This window comes from Phyllobates terribilis, unplaced genomic scaffold (genome assembly GCF_046119375.1).
Source record: "Phyllobates terribilis strain yellow unplaced genomic scaffold, ASM4611937v1 Scaffold_2__4_contigs__length_985480577, whole genome shotgun sequence".
NCBI lineage: Eukaryota > Metazoa > Chordata > Amphibia > Anura > Dendrobatidae > Phyllobates > Phyllobates terribilis.
Window position 1 is genome coordinate 251,223,890 of NW_027362762.1, and position 19,180 is coordinate 251,243,069.

A 19,180-nucleotide genomic window follows, 5' to 3' on the forward strand; every position below is an offset into this window, starting at 1 on the left:
ACTAAAGCCCCGTCACGCCCACTCTTAGTGATGTCAGTTTACTAAGCCCTGCCCCCCTACCAATGCCAGTTTTGGCTCCATTTGAGAAAAGTACCCATAACTTTCCCTGGGGTGATCTCATCATATCATCAGAGGTCTCGTCGTGATCCTACTCTTCTGGGGAAGCCATTGACTCTAAACATGCCTCCCCTGGGACCTTGTATATGGTTCTTCTAAGTATCTAGCTTTCCAGGGCACTCATGGATTTATAAGTCCCATTATTGTGTCCACGGGCACCTTCCCCACATGATACATTTTATTTGGGTTCCCTAACTTGTATCGTGTGGTTATGAATTGATAGTATGTCTGTAGCCTTTGGCGGCCATTTTCCACATAGTAAGCACATGGTTCATTGGGACAATGGAGAGGTTGGCAGGCTTGCACAAATGGTTTACTTCTTGTTTCAAGTGACATCAAGGTGTTAATTACCCCCTAGGGTCTGGCAGACTCTGTCCTGCTTGGACACAACAGAGCTGGCCCATCTATTTACCATATCAAAGAAGTTCCTTGAGACTGACCTCCAGAGGTGGGGGAGAATTGCTCTGTTTACCAGGGGCTGGAGAATTGTGACATGGTAAGAGCTGTGTGAGGGATTTTTAGAAATGACAATAGGGAATATCTTCAGGTATGACGTATCATACCTAAGATGGCGGCTAACTTTCATGACAGTACCCCTCATCCTTATCCTAGTATGCATGACACCCCTTATCCCTATCCAGGTATGCATGGCACCCCTCACCCCTGTCCTGGTATTCATGGCACCCCTCATCCTTATCCTGGAATGCATGGCACCCTTCATCCTTATCCTGGTATGCATGGCCACCTCATCCTTATCCTGGTATGCATGGCACCCCTCATCCTTACCCTGGTATGTATGGTCCCCTCATGCTTACCCTGGTATGTATGGCACCCTCATACTTATCCTATTATGCATGGTCCCCCTAATTCCCATCAGGATACACATAAGAAAATAAACACTCCTACTCACCTTTCTTCTCCCTCCTCCAGCTCTGCATCCTGTCTGCCCACACTGATCTCTACATGTGAGCCGCGCATGACTTCACTGCCATGCGTGGCTCACAAGGAGAGAATAGCTCCCGTAAGTCACTTCTCCCCACACCCAGAACTGTGTGCATGGGGAGCAGTGACTTCATGCTCCTTCATAGCCGGCACACAGTGTAGCCGCAGCGCGGCTCCTTCTGTTGCTGGGCTATCGTGTGTGCCCCCTGTTAAAGGGCATGAATATTCACCCCCTCGCCACACCCATGGGAGTGGAGAGGAGTGAATATTCATGCCCTTTAATAGTGGGCACACGCGATCGCCCAGCAGCAGCAGGTGCTGCGCTTCTGATACACTGTGTGCCGCTATTAAGTAGCATGAATATTCAGTGCTCCCCATGCCTATGGGCGTGGGGAGCAGTGAATATTAATTTTCTTTAGCAGCGGGTACATTGTAGGCTGCAGCAGGCGGCTGCTGCCTCCTGTGCCCCGCTCCTCCGCTGCCATCGCTCCCCCCAGCACAGTATGTATATATATACCCCCACAGCAACATTCAGACTATAAGACGCACCCCACATATTTCTCCAAAATTTTGGAGGAAAAAAGAGCGTCTAATAGTCAAAAAAATATGATACAAATGATATTTACCTGTTTACTGTTTGGCTTATTCTATCTCAGATCTATTTTGGCAGAGCTGGGATATGTAACTACGGTTTAGCTGGTACTGTCTACAGGGAGACTGAGGTATCCTCAGACACACCTCCCATCTCATGATTGGCTCAGCCAATGCTCATTCCCTCCTCCCTGCAGTTTGGCCTCTGCACATTGGCTGTGAGTTTGCTAACACCGCAAAAAAAGGGAAAATAAAATAAAAAAAAATGAATAACAATGTTATATCTATCAGTGAATTCTTTACACCTCAAAAAGTGATACATCAGAGAGAAACAGCTACTATTTAAGAATAACAGTTGGAAATAGTTGAAAAAGAAACCTGGTAAAAAGAAATGCAGTACTTCAACCACTATAACTCACATCACCCAATTCATGTAATCCCATTCCTGAAGAGCTAGACTTACAGCCCCTGTGGCTGTTCTAATCCAAAAAAGATTGCAAATAGTGAGCTTAAACTAAGAGGTTATAAACCCTACTAGATTCAGCAGGAAAATCCTATTACTCAATATGCTTGACAGCCAAACCTACGTATTACTGCCAAAATACCTTTTTGTTGTTGTGAAACTTAGTCTGAAATTGCTTGAAAATGTCCATTGGTTTAGCTTTTTACTAAAGGTTGAAATGACTCTAAACACATTTATTAAACAGAAATAGAGAGAAAGTATGATATTTAATTACTAATGCTAAAGAAATAAAAAGCATTAAATCTTTATGCTCAATAATGTACTATTATGCCTCATTGTTGCTATGGATCCCTATACATTACAACGACCCTCCTTCTGCTGTCACTTGTAAATATGTATTAAGGATATAGAGATAGCTGTCAGTCAGTGAATAAAACAGCCCAATGGATTTATAGGCCTAAAATCAGCTTCAATTTCAATGAACGTTAGATGAATATATATATATATATATATATATATATATATATATATATATATATACATGTACATAGAACAGCGACACTGTGCTGCACCCAAAAAGCAGTTTTCTGCCTATGCACTGTCTACACTGACCAGACAGACATAGGGTAGAGTTGTACAGAGCTCATGAATATGGAAGGTTACCTGACAGCAGGTTTAAAAGTCTTCTAGTGATAATCTCCTGTTGATAAAATAGTGATGTTATCACAACAACAGCAAATAGCCCAGTAAATAACTAATCCCTGGAATCAGGGTCTATCTCTCCATTATGGCTGCTCTCAGATTAGGTGGCAAAAACCTGATGACAGATTCCCTTTAATTAAAAAAAAAGTCAAAACAAACAAAAAAGGCTACAGAACATAGCAGGAAAAAGACACAATAATATGTTAATTCATATATATATATATATATATATATATATATATATATATATATATATATATATATATATATTTATTTATAAAAGTGAATTTCTGTTGTCTGTTTTATACCAGATTTCAGCTTTCTAGGACATACAATTCTTAACATATTCACAAAAAATCTCTGAATGCCAAAGAAAATATTAATTTACAGTCCTGCGACTGGTCCAATCTGCTCTGAATATGCAACATAGGCAAATCAGTCTCTTTGGAAGGTTTCACACTGAGAAAGAAAAGATTAATACACAGGCAAATGACTGGACCAATCTGCCCAAATTTTCCACATAGGTAAATCAGGCCTTTGGCAGGTTTTAGACTCTAGAACCTACATAATTGCAAAAAAATTAAATACAAAAGCTAATAAAATTTCTGCATATAAATCAGCACTGCAAATTTCTGTGCATAATAACCCAGAAACTTTGGCTTCTTATCAGTAGCAAATTAGCTGTTTAATTACATACATAAATAACAAACAGTTAAACCAAATAGACCCATGCAAAACTTTTTTTTTTCAATTAAAATACCCTCTGAAGTGTACTCGATGGGTCTATGCCCATGGCTCGATGGTATCCTTGTATCAATGATGTACAGATTTACTTTATGCGGCGCAGTGTGCTACCATTTGTTTTTTCCACTAATTTTTATGGAATCTACGATAAAAAATGTAAATTGTTCCTTCACATGTGATTGTATCCTAGAAGTATTCCTTTTGGAGATATATACTATGCCTCACAGAATCCTCATACGAGACCCCCAATTCCCCAGTGTGGACCAGAAAAGAATCCATATGCCATTATACAGGATGAGAAGAATATTCATGGGCCAGCATTCAGGGTCAATGCATGTGGCTTTGCTGGGGATTGACCCTTGTTCACCAAGAATTAAATATCAAATAGTTTCATATAATGTGTATATAAAAACATTTTGTTTTTAAAAATACTTTTTAAATACTCTCATTTATTTATAACACTACTATGCAAACCTATCTGAGACAATAGTGGACTCTATATCCATATTCACCTGTAATAATGCATGGAAACTAAGTTATTATGCCTCTCCGACAGCTACAAAGCTCAGATCATTTTATACGGCCATATGCATAAAATTCAGATGTGAGATATTTAGTACTGCATTCTTTAAAAGCCTAAAAGCAGAGAAAGTGCATCCACCCATAAAATCTAAAGACTGCACATGACATGAACAAAGTGGTTTACAATGTTCACACTGTTAAAGAATTAAGATGCATTAATATTACGCACTGGGGAGAAAGAAAAGTAACACGATGCATTGATGATTTTAAGTGTAAAGTAACCATTATGGACTGGCTGTAAATATGGTCCACGAGTTCACTGCACATTTTTGTTTCACAAACCTTAGGACAATTAATCCAAAGAGGTTTTTAGAGACTGTAAGAAAAATACTTTAATCCTCTTTCCACCAAAAGCAGTTTTCTCCTTGCAGACGAGGCCAACTTTTTCAGATCTGAATTTTTTTTAATTTTATGGTAATAACTAGAGATGAGCAGATCATTTCAAATTTTAATTCACCGACATAACTAAAATTTCCCCCAAAAATGTAATTCTCAGTGAATAAATATGCATGAATCTTAATACTGGAAAGCTTGTAATTGCTTGTTAAATACATGTGGCGTAGAGTAGAGAGAGAGAGAACTTTGCTGAGCATAAGAGCTTACAGTCTACTGGAAAGAGAGAGACAGACAGCTAAGAGAGAAGACCCGGCTGATCATAAGAGTCTACATTCTACAGGAGAGAGGGAGGACCCTGATGTTGGAAAAGACCTTACACTCTGCAGAAAAGAGAGAGACAGACAGAAAAGAGAGAGGGCTCTGCTGATCATAAGAGCTTACACTCTACAGTAAAGAGAGAGTGACAGAAAGAAAAGAGAGAGGACCCTGCTGATCATAAGCTTCTAGACTCTACCGGAGAGACACAGGACCGTGCAGATCATAAGAGCTTACATTCTACAGGAAAGAGAGAGAGACAGACAGAAAAGAGAGAGGGCCCCACTGATCATAAGAGCTTACACTCTACTGGAAAGAGAGAGACAGACAGCTAAGAGAGAAGACCCGGCTGATCATAAGAGTCTACACTCTACAGGAGAGAGGCAGGACCCTGATGATGATAAGACCTTACACTCTGCAGAAAAGAGAGAGACAGACAGAAAAGAGAGAGGGCCCTGCTGATCATAAGATCTTACACTCTACAATAAAGAGAGAATGACAGAAAGAAAAGAGAGAGGACCCTGCTGATCATAAGCTTCTAGACTATACCAGAGAGAGGCAGGACCCTGCTGATCATAAGAGCTTACATTCTACAGGAAAGAGAGAGAGACAGACAGAAAAGAGAGAGGGCCCTGCTGATCACAAGAGCTTACACTCTACAGGAAAGAGAGCGACAGACAGAAAAGAGAGAAGACCCTGCTGATCATAAGAGTCTACACTCTACAGGAAAGAGGAAGGACCCTGTTGATAATAAGAGCTTACACTGTACAGGAAAGAGAGAGAGACAGACAGAAAAGAGAGAGGACCCTGCTGATCATAAGAGTCTACACTCTACAGGAGAGAGGCAGGATCCTGCTGATCATAAGAGCCTACACACTACAGGAAAGAGAGAGAGACAGACAGAAAAGAGAGAGGACCCTGCTGATCATAAGGGCTTACACTCTACAGGAAAGAGAGAGGCAGACAGAAAAGAGACAGGACCCTGCTGATCATAAGCTTCTAGACTCTACCAGAGAGAGGCAGGACCCTGCAGATCATAAAAGCTTACACTCCACAGGAAAGAGTGAGAGAGAGACAGAAAGAAAAGACAGAGGGCCCTGCTGATCATAAGAGCTTAAACTCTAGAGGAAAGAGAGCAACAGACAAAAAACAGAGAAGACCCTGCTGATCATAAGAGCCTACACTCTACAGGAAAGAGCGAGAGAGACAGACAGAAGAGAGAGAGAACCCCACTGATCATAAGAGCTTACACTCTACTGGAAATAGAGAGACAGACAGCTAAGAGAGAAGACCCAGCTGAACATAAGAGTCTACACTCTACAGGAAAGAGGCAGGACCCTGACGATGATAAGACCTTACACTCTGCAGAAATGAGAGAGACAGACAGAAAAGAGAGAGGGCCCTGCTGATCATAAGAGCTTACACTCTACAGTAAAGAGAGAGTGACAGAAAGAAAAGAGAGAGGACCCTGCTGATCATAAGCTTCTAGACTCTACCAGAGAGAGGCAGGACCCTGCTGATCTTAAGAGCTTACATTCTACAGGAAAGAGAGAGAGACAGACAGAAAAGAGAGAAGGCCCTGCTGATCATAAGAGCTTACACTCTACAGGAAAGAGAGCGACAGACATAAAAGAGAGAAGACCCTGCTGATCATAAGAGTCTACACTCTACAGGAAAGAGGCAGGACCCTGTTGATAATAAGAGCTTACACTGTACAGGAAAGAGAGAGACTGACAAAAAAAAGAGAAGACCCTGCTGATCATAAGAGTCTACACTCTACAGGAGAGAGGCAGGATCCTCCTGATCATAAGAGCTTACACACTACAGGAAAGAGAGAGAGACAGACAGAAAAGAGAGAGGACCCTGCTGATCATAAGGGCTTACACTCTGCAGGAAAGAGAAAGGAAGACAGAAAAGAGAGAGGACCCTGCTGATCACAAGCTTCTAGACTCTACCAGAGAGAGGCAGGACCCTGCAGATCATAAGAGCTTGCACTCCACAGGAAAGAGAGAAAGAGAGACAGAAAGAAAATACAGAGGGCCCTGCTGATATCAAGAGCTTAGACTCTAGAGGAAAGAGAGCGACCAACAGAAAAGAGAGAAGACCCTGCTGATCATAAGAGACTACACTCTACAGGAGAGAGGCAGGACCCTGCTGATCATAAAAGCTTACACTCTACAGGAAGAGAGAGACAGACAGAAAAGAGAGAAGACCCTGCGTATCATAAGAGTCTACACTCTACAGGAGAGAGGAAGAACCCTGTTGATCATAAAAGCTTATACGCTACAGGAAGGAGAAAGACAGACAGGAAAGAGAGAAGACCCTGCTGATTATAAGAGTCTACACTCTACAGGAGAGACACAGGACCCTGCTGATCATAAGAGCTTACACTCTACAGGAAAAAGAGAGAGAGACAGACAGAAAAGAGAGAGCCCTGCTGATCATAAGAGCTTACACTCTACAGGAAAGAGAGAGAGACAGACAGAAAAGAGAGAGGACCCTGCTGATCATAATCTTCTAGAATCTACCAGTGAGAGGCTGGACCCTGCTGATCATAAGAGCTTTCACTCTACAGGAAAGAGAGAGAGAGACAGACAGAAAAGAGAGAGGGCCCTGCTGATCCTAAGAGCTTACACTCTACAGGAAAGAGAGAGACAGACAGAAAAGAGAGAAGACCCTGCTGATCATAGGAGTCTACACTTTACAGGAGAGAGGCAGCACCCTGCTGATCATAAGAGCTTACACTCTACAGGAAAGTGAGAGAGACAGACAGAAAAGAGAGAGGACCCTGCTGATCATAACCTTCTAGACTCTACCAGTGAGAGGCAGGACCCTGCTGATCATAAGAGCTCACACTCTACAGGAAAGAGAGAGACAGACAGAAAAGAGAGAGGACCCTACTTATCCTAAGAGCTTACACTCTACAGGAAAGAGAGAGACAGACAGAAAAGAGAGAAGACCCTGCTGATCATAAGAGTCTACACTCTACAGGAGAGAGGTAGGACCCTGCTGATCATAAGAGTCTTCACAATACAGGAGAGAGGCAGGACCCTGCTGATCATAAGTGCTTACACTCTACAGGAAAGAGAGAGAGATAGACAGAAAAGAGAGAGGGCCAGTATTCAGGATCAATGCATGTGGCTTTGCTGGGGATTGACCCTTGTTCAGCAAGAATTAAATTAAAAGCTTACACTCTACTGGAAAGAGAGAGAAAGACAGACAGAAAAGAGAGGGGACCCTGCTGATCATAAGAGTCTACACTGTACAGGAGAGAGGCAGGACCCAGCTGATCATAAGAGATTACACTCTACAGGAAAGAGAGAGAGAGACAGACAGAAGAGAAAGAGAGGACCCTGCTGATCATGAGAGTCTACACTCTACTGGAGAGACAAAGGACCCTGCTGATCATAAAAGTTTACACTCTATAGGAAAGATAGAGATACAGACAGAAAAGCAAGAGGACCCAGCTGATCATAAGAGCTTACACACTACAGGAAAGAGAGAGAGACAGACAGAAAAGAGAGAGGACCCTGCTGATCATAAGAGATTGCACTGTAAAGCAAACAGAGAGACAGACAGAAAAGAGAGAGGACCCTGCTGATCATAAGAGCTTACACTCCACAGGAAAGAGAGACAGACAGAAAAGAGAGATGACCCTGCCGATCATAAGAGATTACACTCTACAAGAGAGAGGGAGAGAGAGAGCTAGTGAGTGACAGAGATAGGACCACCATGATCATAAGATCTTAAGCTGTACAACAAAGACATAGAAAAAGCTGCTAATTTGTTCTACAACCAAATTGGTTCAGAGATGAGAACAGTTGATCTTAGCTAGCTTTGCTGTGCTGAAAACAAATATAATGCTCAAATTTGCTGACTCTAATTTTCACAATACAGAGGAGGCTCATAGACAAATTGCGTCTTTATTATTTCATCATCATTATTACAAATCTAAATCTGAAAAACACAAGATTCGTCCAAAACCATTCACTATAGTGAGGCAGATTCTTTGTAAAATGTAGATAAAAATACCAAAAAGAGGTGCAATTGCCCTGAAAAACCAATCAGATCATTAAATCTAATATGAATTTCACAAATAACTCAGATTTGCCAGAATCAATTTATTTTTCCAATTCGATTAGCACAACTTTCAGCAAAATGGAAGTAAATCGACCACTATTTTGACCACTATTTTGCTGAAATGGTTAAAAGAAATCTTCCTGTCCTCGGCCCTACCCATACCTACTGGTTGTCACAGGTTCTCTGATCATATCCGCTATGTTCTCTCTCTTCTGTCTTCTATCTCCTATCTTCTCCTGTTTCTGGTCAGTTGATACAGACGTTCTACACCAAGTTCAATGCCATCATGTGGGGCACACAGAGAATTATTAATATTAGCGATGTGTGTCATGTGCCAGTTGACGGGGTGAGGCCTAAAGAAAAATCAAAGCACCAGAGGCCCCAAAACAGGAGATGTTAGAAGATAGAAAACTGAGGTAAGACAAAGGAACTGATTGGAGTGGAGGGCTGGCATTGGTATGGGAAGGACTGAGGAGACGTCAAAATGAGAGGGGTCTTTTAACCCCCTTTTAGCACATTTGATTTTTCACCATATTTATTTTATGCAAATTTAATTATCTGATTAAATCAAATCAGATAAACTAGAATTTTAGGAGATTTGATCATTAAGCACCATAAATTGTTCTATAGAGTTCCACAATTACCTTCATGGAGCTTCAAATGAATCTTACATCTTGCTTTAGCCAAATGTCAGGAATAGAGAATTGTAAATTATACTAAATTGAATAAAATGCTTTTTTTGTTAGCAATTCATATTATTAGGGTTATTTTCCACATGACCATCATTATCATAACATTTCTTGAGCTGTGTCATTATATTCATCCTTGACAATATATTCTTGTGAAATTATTTTAATAGCCATGGTTACATAACTGGTGGCAAAAAGACACCAACCACTCACACTGGTTTGGCCAGAGTATTTGGACATAGGGTTAAGGTATCAAACTAAATATTTGCCTTAGGTACAGAAAAGTATGACCACTATAGCAACTAAGATTATGCCTAAAATTAAACATTTGCACAATCTCATTTATCAAGTGGACAACCAAATTCTTGTGACAGATGTCAGCGTCTGCCAGCCCAATATACATTTTAACACTGAGGCTGAGAGTGTACATAATATTTTATAAGGTACTGTAAGTGTAGAATTTTATAATTTTCTGTGTGCAGTTTAACCCCATTGCCACCTTGGGTTTTTCCGTTTTTGCGTTTTTGTTTTTTGCTCCTCTTCTTCCCAGAGCCATAACTTTTTTATTTTTCAGTAAATATGGCTATGTGAGGGATTGTTTTTGCGGGACAAGTTGTACTTTTGAAAGACACCATTGATTTTACCATATCGTGTACTGGAAAATGGGAAAAAATTCCAAGTGCGGTGAAATTACAAAAAAAGTGCAATTCCACAATTGTTTTTATTTTTACTCTGTTAACTAAATGCTAAAACTGACCAACCATTATGATTCTACAGGTCTTTATGAGTTTGTAGATACCAACATGTATAGGTTCTTTTTTATTTAACTGGTAAAAAAAGTTTGTAAGAAAAAAATAGCGCCATTTTCCAGGACTCCATTCTGATTGAGGGCTTATTTTTTGCGTGCTGAGCTGATATTTTATTGATACCATTTTGGAGCAGATGTGTTGTTTTGATCGCCCACTATTGCATTTTAATGCAATGTTGCTGCAACCAAAAAACTGTAATTTTGGTGTTTTGATTGTTCTCGTTGTGCCGTTTCCTCATCTGGAACACTGCGTCCAGTTTTGGGCACCACATTTTAAAAAAGACATCGACAAACTGGAGCAAGTTCAGAGAAGAGCGACCAGAATGGTGACCGGTCTGCAAACCATGTCCTATGGGGAACGGTTACAGGATTTGGGAATGTTTAGCTTGCAAAAAAGAAGACTGAGAGGAGACTAATTAGCTGTCTACAAATATCTCAAGGGCTGTCACATTGTAGAAGGATCATCTTTATTCTCATTTGCACAAGGAAAGACTTGAAGCAATGGGATGAAACTGAATGGGAGGAGACACAGATTAGATATTAGAAAAAACTTTTGACAGTTTGAGTGATCAATGAGTGGTACAGGCTGCCACGAGAGGTGGTGAGTTCCCCTTTAATGGACGTCTTCAAACTGAGGCTGGACAGAGATCTGTCTGAGATGATTTAGTGAATCCTGCTTTGAGCAGGGGGTTGGACCAGATGACCCAGGAGGTCACTTCCAACTCTACCATTCTATGATTCTATGATTCTATGAATCAATTATTTTTATATATAGATAGATTGGGCGATTCTGAACACGGCAATACCAAACATGTGGATTTTTTATTTCTTTTTATTGTTTTAATTTTTGAATGGGGCAAAATGGGGGATGATTTGTACTTTTTTATATTTTTTTATATTTTTAAAAACATTTTTTTTTACTTTACATTTCCTTCAATAATCTCCATGGAAGACTAGAAGCTGTGATCTTCATATCACTTCAGCCCTGTTATATGTAACAAAAATGCTCATCTGCTGGGAGCGCCGACTAGAGATGAGCGTTGTTCTACTCGAACTGTTCGCCAATCTCAAATTCGAGCTGTTTTGGGCGGTGTTCGAGCCGGTCGGCGAACACGAACAATTTGAGAAAAATTCGGCTGTTCGAGGTTATGTTCGATAACTGTTCGTGCGCCAAAATCATAACTGGATTTTTTCTCAGTAATGATGAAAATTAATGTTAATACGCAGTTTGAGTGTACAGCGGGGCGGGGGGAGGGGCAAGGGATGGATCTCTGCAGGAACAATGAAGATCTCCATTTTTTTTTCTCTTTCCCGCATTTGCAGTGGGGAGGTGCAATCTGTCAGCCTATCAGCAGCGCACACACGGAGCGAAGTGCTTTTTTTCACACAAGCAAGGGCATGTGTGATTGGCAGTGTATGTCACATGTCCTTGCCGTATAAGACCAAGCCATTTTCCCCGTCGCCACCATTTTCTCACTGCTGCAGCTGCGTGTTAGACGGCACCGCTGTTGCTGTGTGCGCTATACCTTGTTAATTTCAAGCCAATTTTCGCACAAATATACAGATAGCTTGGGAGTAGGGAATAGTTGTGATTGCAGTCCTTTTAAGGACTAGGTTACAGCATTTCCTACGACTTTTATCAGGCAGGTCTGTGCTTTTAAATAGATAGATTGTGGGAGTAAAGACTAATTGTAATTGGAGTCCTTTTCAGGACTAGGTTACATCAGTTCCTATCAGTTTTTGCCAGGCAGGTCTGTGCCAGTGCTGTGCAAGTTTTTTTTCACAGCATTTGGCTGAATCTAGCAAAGCTAATCCTTTTTGGCCTATTGCAGAGTGTGTTAGTCAGTGGAGTAGCCTATCTGTGTTGCAAGATATACCACCTGTGTATAGAATACCAATTTTTTTACTGCACCTAGTGAAGTAAAATCTTTTGGGCATAGCATCATTCTATTAGTCCATCTATACTGACCTCCATCAGGTTGCAAATTAAAAATAATTTTTTTCTGCATCTAGCTCTGAAAAAATATTTGGGCTTCTAGCAGTGTGTGGGACTTGGTCTATTAGTCCATCTATACTGACCTCCATCAGGTTGCAAATTAAAAATAATTTTTTTCTGCATCTAGCTCTGAAAAAATATTTGGGCTTCTAGCAGTGTGTGGGACTTGGTCTATTAGTCCATCTATACTGACCTCCATCAGGTTGCAAATTGAATAAAAAAATTTTCTGCATCTAGCTCTGAAAAAATATTTGGGCTTCTAGCGGTGTGTGGGACTTGGTCTATTAGTCCATCTATACTGACCTCCATCAGGTTGCAAATTAAAAATAATTTTTTTCTGCATCTAGCTCTGAAAAAATATTTGGGCTTCTAGCAGTGTGTGGGACTTGGTCTATTAGTCCATCTATACTGACCTCCATCAGGTTGCAAATTAAAAATAATTTTTTTCTGCATCTAGCTCTGAAAAAATATTTGGGCTTCTAGCAGTGTGTGGGACTTGGTCTATTAGTCCATCTATACTGACCTCCATCAGGTTGCAAATTGAATAAAAAAATTTTCTGCATCTAGCTCTGAAAAAATATTTGGGCTTCTAGCGGTGTGTGGGACTTGGTCTATTAGTCCATCTATACTGACCTCCATCAGGTTGCAAATTAAAAATAATTTTTTTCTGCATCTAGCTCTGAAAAAATATTTGGGCTTCTAGCAGTGTGTGGGACTTGGTCTATTAGTCCATCTATACTGACCTCCATCAGGTTGCAAATTAAAAATAATTTTTTTCTTCATTTAGCTCTGAAAAAATATTTGGGCTTCTAGCAGTGTGTGGGACTTGTTCTATTAGTCCTTCTATACTGACGTCCAGCAGGTTGCAAATTGAATATAATTTTTTTCTGCATCTAGCTCTGAAAAAATATTTGGGCTTCTAGCGGTGTGTGGGACTTGGTCTATTAGTCCATCTATACTGACCTCCATCAGGTTGCAAATTAAAAATAATTTTTTTCTGCATCTAGCTCTGAAAAAATATTTGGGCTTCTAGCAGTGTGTGGGACTTGGTCTATTAGTCCATCTATACTGACCTCCATCAGGTTGCAAATTAAAAATAATTTTTTTCTGCATCTAGCTCTGAAAAAATATTTGGGCTTCTAGCAGTGTGTGGGACTTGGTCTATTAGTCCATCTATACTGACCTCCATCAGGTTGCAAATTAAAAATAATTTTTTTCTTCATTTAGCTCTGAAAAAATATTTGGGCTTCTAGCAGTGTGTGGGACTTGTTCTATTAGTCCTTCTATACTGACCTCCAGCAGGTTGCAAATTGAAAATAATTTTTTTCTGCATCTAGCTCTGAAAAAATATTTGGGCTTCTAGCGGTGTGTGGGACTTGGTTTATTAGTCCATCTATACTGACCTCCATCAGGTTGCAAATTAAAAATAATTTTTTTCTGTATCTAGCTCTGAAAAAATATTTGGGCTTCTAGCGGTGTGTGGGACTTGGTCTATTAGTCCATCTATACTGACCTCCATCAGGTTGCAAATTAAAAATAATTTTTTTCTTCATTTAGCTCTGAAAAAATATTTGGGCTTCTAGCAGTGTGTGGGACTTGTTCTATTAGTCCTTCTATACTGACCTCCAGCAGGTTGCAAATTGAATATAATTTTTTTCTGCATCTAGCTCTGAAAAAATATTTGGGCTTCTAGCGGTGTGTGGGACTTGGTCTATTAGTCCATCTATACTGACCTCCATCAGGTTGCAAATTAAAAATAATTTTTTTCTGCATCTAGCTCTGAAAAAATATTTGGGCTTCTAGCGGTGTGTGTGACTTGGTCTATTAGTCCATCTATACTGACCTCCATCAGGTTGCAAATTAAAAATAATTTTTTTCTGCATCTAGCTCTGAAAAAATATTTGGGCTTCTAGCAGTGTGTGGGACTTGGTCTATTAGTCCATCTATACTGACCTCCATCAGGTTGCAAATTGAATAAAAAAAATTTCTGCATCTAGCTCTGAAAAAATATTTGGGCTTCTAGCGGTGTGTGGGACTTGGTCTATTAGTCCATCTATACTGACCTCCATCAGGTTGCAAATTAAAAATAATTTTTTTCTGCATCTAACCCAGCCAATAGTTTTGGCCTAATACCACACTTTGGCCACTCAGCTCTGCTCGGTTACCATCCATTGTTTTTTTGTGCAAACAACTCCAGAGTTGTGAATTAGTCAACCACCAAAATGAGTGGAAAAAGGCCTGCTGCTGGTGGAAAGGGGAATAGGCGTGTTGGGAAGGGGAAGAAAGGTTGTGTCCGTGGGGTAGGTGCAGAAGAAAGACCATCTTCCAGCCAAACTAAAATGTCTACTTCTTTTAGCGGACAATGTGATAAGATCCCTTTCTTACGGCCACGCCAATCGCTACAAATTCCAGATGAGGCACAAAAACAGCAGGTGCTTCAACGGATATCAAGTGCTCCTTTAAGTGGGCTCTCCTCCACATCAACTTCAACATCACAAATACTCCAGTCCTCAAAGGTGTCACCCAAATCGCACTTGCTTCCTCACAGCTCCCAAATCTCCAGCTGCCCGTCTGAGTATGAGGTAGAACAGATGGTTGAGTCTGCAGAGCTGTTTACTCATACTATAGCCTGGGAATCAGAGGTCGACTCCAGCGCTTCTGTGAATCCAGACGAGGAAATGATCTGCACTGATGCCCAGAATCTTTATGAGTCGGATCCAGGACCAGACGCAGAAGGTTCTGACCATAATGTAGACCCTCATTCCCAAACTGTAACTCCTGTTGGTGGAGACAATGAGGAAGACGATGATAAGACTCAAATACCTGATTGGAGCGACAACTTTAGTTTTTTGTCAGGGCAGGAACAGGTTGGCTCTGAGGACGACGGGTGTGATAACGCACAGGGTGATGATGATGAGGTCGGAGATCCCACTTACTGTCAACCCACAGTCAGCCAAGAGATGAGGTCAGCAGAGGAGGTGGAGGAAGATGCTAGTGACGACGAGGTCAGGTTGTGCCTTCCTGGACAGAGACGTAGTACTGGAAGCACGTCAACAACTGCATCCTCAAACACAACTCTGCCTCTCACCACAAGTCGTGGTGGCTCTTCAGGTCGCATGGGTGCTAAGCCTTGCATAGCCTGGGCATTTTTTCAGATCGATAAAGATGACCCAACTCGTGTTATCTGTAACATTTGTCAGCAAAAGCTAAGTAGAGGCCAAAAAATACATAGTTTGAGTACTTCATGCATGAACCGGCACATGGACATGAAGCATAAGTTGCAGTGGGAAGCTCAGTGTGCTACAATGCGGTCTAGCCGGCCGGGCCAACCACCGTCTGCCATATCTTGTGCATCCGCGGCCTCTTCATCCTCTGTGACTGGGGGGACAGCAGTCACACCTGTTTTGGGGCGCAGACCTGCCACCTCTTTACCCGCAACAGCCAGCGTGATTGGCAGGTCATCATTTTCTTTGGAGGTGGTAACACCAGCTGGTCTTGAGCGCTGTCCGACATCGATAGCACCACCTTTGGATCAAGGCAACCTAACATGTCCGCCTGCATCTTCCTCACAGACCGGCAGTTTGCCGGGGACACCCTTATCAACCCCGTCTAAGCACAATAGCCAGCCCTCGGTCCCTCAGATGTGGACAAGTAAAAGACCATTTCCTCCTAGCCATGAGAAAGCTAAGAGGTTGAATTTCACCATCTGCAAGCTCTTGGCTACAGAAATGCTGCCTTTCCGCCTGGTGGACACAGAGGATTTTCGAGACCTTATGTCCGTCGCAGTGCCCCAGTACCAGATGCCCAGTCGGCACTACTTCTCAAAGAAAGGTGTGCCTGCGCTCCACCAGCATGTCGCACACAACATCACCGCTTCTTTGAGAAACTCTGTGTGTGACAGGGTGCATTTCACCACAGACACTTGGACGAGTAGGCATGGACAGGGGCGTTACATGTCGCTGACTGGGCACTGGGTAACTATGGTGACAGCAGGACAAGGGGCTGCTGTCCAAGTCTTGCCGTCCCCACGAGTTGTGCGTCAATCCTCTTTATGTCATTTTTCCTCCACTGCTTCTGCCTCCTCAACCTCCTCTCGGTCTTCCACCTGCACCCAAAGCCTGTCTGGTCATGCCACAAGCTTTCTAACTGCGCAGAAGGGATCCTGCACACCTCCTTACTATGCTGGCAGTAGGGCTCAACGTCATCAGGCGGTTTTTACATTGAAATGTCTGGGAAATGTGAGTCACACAGCTGAGGAGTTGTGGTCAGCTCTGGAGAACCAATTTCATGAATGGTTGTCTCCACTGGACCTGAAACCAGGGAAGGCCGTGTGCAACAATGCTGCAAACCTGGGTGCGGCCCTTCGCCGGGGCAATGTCACACATGTGCCTCGTATGGCTCACATGTTGAACCTGGTTGTCCAGCAATTTTTAGCCCACTATCCCAGACTAGATGGCCTTCTGCAGAGGGCATGGTCGCTGTGTGCTCACTTCCGCCGTTCGCATCCCGCAGCTCAGCGACTTACATCTCTACAGAAGTCGTTGGGCCTGCCACTTCACCGGCTAAAATGCGATGTGCCTACCCGGTGGAATTCAACTCTGCACATGTTGCAGCGACTGTGGCAGCACCGACAAGCCCTGGTGCAATACGTTCTGACGTATAGCCTGGGCCAACGAGATTCAGAGGTGGGGCAAATCACGCTGGAGGAGTGGTCTCAGATCAGGAACCTATGCACCCTTCTGCACCGTTTTGAAATGGCGACGAAGATGTTTAGTGCTGACGATGCCATTATCAGCATGACTATTCCGGTGATTTACATGCTGGAGCACATGTTAAACAGAATTCGGAGTCAGGTGGTGGCACAAGAGGAGGTGGAGGAAGTAGAGGAGGAGGAGTTGTATGCGGAAGGGCTAACATCTGCAAGGTCCAGACGGTCGGCAGCACCAAGGCGGCAGGCATGTGAGGGTGGGGGAGATGGTTTTACCAGGGCGCATGGTAGCAGCCAAACTAGTGAAGAAGGTGCAGGAGCCCAGGAAGAAGTGGAGGACGAACTGATGGAAGACTCATCAGATGAGGGAGACCTTGATCACATTTCTGTTGTGCGAGGTTGGGGGGAGAGGACAGAGGAAGGAAGCATGATTGTTACCTCGCCACCAACACAACAGGGACTTGGTGCTCCTGGATGCGCAACACACATGAGTGCCTTCTTGCTGCTCTACCTGCAACATGACCCTCGAATTGTGAGAATTAGAAATAATCCTGACTACTGGGTTGCCACACTGTTAGATCCCCGGTACAAAAGTAAATTTGCAGAAATTATTCCTGCCATAGAAAGGGATGCACACATGCAGGAGTATCAGCAGAGACTGTTGCAGAATCTTACATGTGCTTTTCCACAAAATACCAGTGGTGCACGTAGTGAATCTCACAGTTCCAACTTGCCAACCGTGGGACCGTCAAGTGTTCAGCACTCAAACCGTAACAGAACCACAGTATCTGCTGGTAACATCAATTTTGCGGAATCATTTCACCACTTTTTTAGCCCATCCTTTGCAAGGCCACAGGAGACAAGAAGTCTGACACATAGTCAACGCCTAGAGACGATGGTACAGGAGTATCTCCAAGTAAACATTGAAGCCACGACTGTGTCACTGGACCCTTGCTCTTTTTGGGCTTCCAATCTGGATAAATGGCCGGAGCTAGCCACTTACGCCTTGGAGATCTTGTCATGCCCCGCAGCCAGCGTTCTGTCTGAACGTGTGTTCAGCGCTGCTGGTGGTGTGCTGACAGATAAGCGCACGCGGCTCTCCACTGATAATGTAGACAGACTCACGTTCATAAAGATGAACAAATCATGGATCCGAAATGACTTTTCTACCCCTGTGTCATCCTGGGGAGAGTAAAAGCTTGATGATTGGTTAAAATCACCCTACCAACCGTTTTAAGCTTTCAAATTACTAATCATGTTTATCTGTATCTTGACTGGAAAATAATTTGGGCTTTGTAGCAGTGTGCAGCACTGATCCTATTAGGCCATCTATAATAAGCTTCACCAGATTTAAAATTAAAAAATAATTTTTAGCTGCATCTAGCCCGGAAAATAATTTTGGGGCTCCGAGATGCGCAAGACACATAAGTGCCTTCTTGCTGCACTACCTGCAGCATGACCCTCATATTGTCAGAATTCGAAGTAATCATGACTACTTGGTTGCCACACTCTTAGATCCCCCAAACTTTTCGATCAACCTTTTCATTTTAATAAAGACCAAAAAAATGGTCATTTTTGAAATTATAAGCATTAGCAGGTTGTTAGAAACTGAAATCAAACAGTTTTCAACTCAAAACTTTATTCTAGGTGATGTTACATTTTCATATAGGACCCCTTGTTCGAAAGGAGCTTCTGAACTCTCTCGTCCATTGAATTTGTCAGGTTTTGCATGGTTTCTGCTTCAATTGTTTTGCATGAGGACAGAATACCCTCCCAGAGCTGTTGCTTAGATGTGAACTGCCTCCCGCCATCATAGACACTCCTTTTAATGATGCTCCAAAGGTTCTGAATGGGGTAGAGGTCAGGGGAGCATGGGGGTCACACCATAAGTTTGTCCCCTTTTATGCCCATATCAGCCAGAGATGCAGATGTTTTATGTGCGGCATGAGATGGTGCATTATCATGCAGAAAAATGATCTTGCTGTGAAATACACGGTTCTTCTTCTTGAACCATGGCAGGAAGTGCTGTTTGAGAAAATCCACATACATTATGGAGTTCATCTTTAGCGCCTTCAGGGATCCTAAAGGGGCCGACAATCTCTCTCCC